Below are 1,760 nucleotides of genomic sequence, written 5' to 3'. Positions count from 1 at the left end.
CGAGCCGCGCTGTCCCGTCCCGTCCCGTCCCGTCCCGTGCCGTGCCGTGCCGTGCCGTGCGGTGCCGCCCCGTCCCGAGCCGAGCCGAGCCGAGCCGGGCGGCGGGGCAGCCCGTATTAACGCCTCGGCCCGTTTCCGCCCAGGAAGGGGCCGCAGGGGCCGCCCATCCTGCAGTCACCGGGCACACGCTCCCGCCGCCACCTCCCCGCGCCCCCGGGGACTTCCCCGCGCCGCGGAGCGTGGGCAGCCCGGGGCCGAGGGCAGCGCCGCGCGGGGGGCGGCCGCGGGGACGGGGACGGGGGCCCGGCGGAAACCCCCGGCACCGCGCTGCGGGCCCGGACCCGGCCCTACGGGCGCCAGCCCCGCGGTCCCGGGCCGGCCGTGCCCAGCTCCCGGGCTGCGAAGCGGGGCGGGCCGGGGGGAGCTGGGGCAGCTCAGCGCGGCGCACCACCGGCCCGCGTGGACCACCGGAGCCTGTCCCGCGGGACAGCAGCCCTGCCCCACCACGGCACCCGGCCCCGCGGCGCCCAGCCCTGCCCGGGGTCCCGGCAGAGTGGCTGGGGCTCGCTGTCCCTGTGGGGTGGCTCCAGGTGAGTGTAATGCAGCAGCTGGCAGAGCGAACCTGCACCTTGTCAGCTCCCTGCCAGCCTCCAGTTGCTGCCTGGCCTGCGCCTTCCTGGGTGGATGGGGTGCAGGCCATGGGAAGGACTCAGCTGTGGGCAATGGCAAGGGAAGTCTTTGTGCTGGCCCCAATAACTCATTTCTGAGGCAGAAGTTCAAGGTTTCACTTCATTTTCCCAATGAAAGATAGTTCAGAGCTGTGACCCTGGAGAGCCCCTCACTGTTCCCCCAAACTCTGGCGTCTGTGCGGAGTCCCCAGAAATACGTCAGCCAGAAAGGGGAAGAGGCGGAAGGCCTGCAAGGCCCAGCTGTGCCTCTGGCTGCCTGCGGCCTCCGGCTGCATTTCCCTGGGGTCCCCAGAGCAATCCCCGGGGAAGTTCCAGGCTTCTCTGCTCTTGGGAGACTTCCCCGTATCCAGCCTGCAGTGCGTGCCTGGAAGGGGGGGCTTCCAGCGTCCCCCTGCACCCTGGTCACACAACACCGCTGCCCTGTCCCCTCCTGCAGCAGTGCCAGCCACCCAGCCACGGCCGCGCCGCCCCAGCCCCAGCCATGAGTCCATCCAGCACCAGTTGCGCATGCAGCGCGGCTCAGGACCTGGTGCCACCACTCCCCACGGGCGCTGTTGCCGGTGCCCCGCGGTGCCTGCTGTGCCACTGCCCACCCGCAGCCCCTCGGGGCGCCTGCTGCTGCCGAGGGGGCTGTGTGCCGGGGCAGCTGCAGGGCCGCATGCTCTGGATTCCCCCCTGCCGTCATTTCCCAAAACCGATTTGCTTGAGAGCATGAATGGTCCCAGGGGAGCCTTGAGAGCAGAGACAGAGCGGCAACGGCGCAGGAGGGGATTTCTGGGCTCGGGGCTCGCCCGGGAAGTCCCCCCCGAAGCCCTGAGCGCTCGGCACGCCAGAACAGGCCTGCGGGCTGCGGGCGGCACCGGCTCGGCGCCCCGGCACCGGTGCCCTGTGCGCCAGCGGGGACACGGCACCGGCGGCAGCCCCTGGCCACGGGGCCGGCGGCAGCTCCCGGGGCACCGGCGTCGGGACGCGCCGCGCTCCGGCTCGGCGAGGCCTCGGGGCGGGCTGGCCGCGGCTGCCGGGAGCGCAGGGCCGTGACAGCCGGGCCCTCGCGTGAGGCGCTGCCGCTCG

Source organism: Oxyura jamaicensis, chromosome 20, assembly GCF_011077185.1.
Source record: "Oxyura jamaicensis isolate SHBP4307 breed ruddy duck chromosome 20, BPBGC_Ojam_1.0, whole genome shotgun sequence".
Classification (NCBI taxonomy): domain Eukaryota; kingdom Metazoa; phylum Chordata; class Aves; order Anseriformes; family Anatidae; genus Oxyura; species Oxyura jamaicensis.
The sequence above is the reverse complement of the archived record's forward strand: the minus strand, read 5'-3'. Positions refer to the sequence as shown.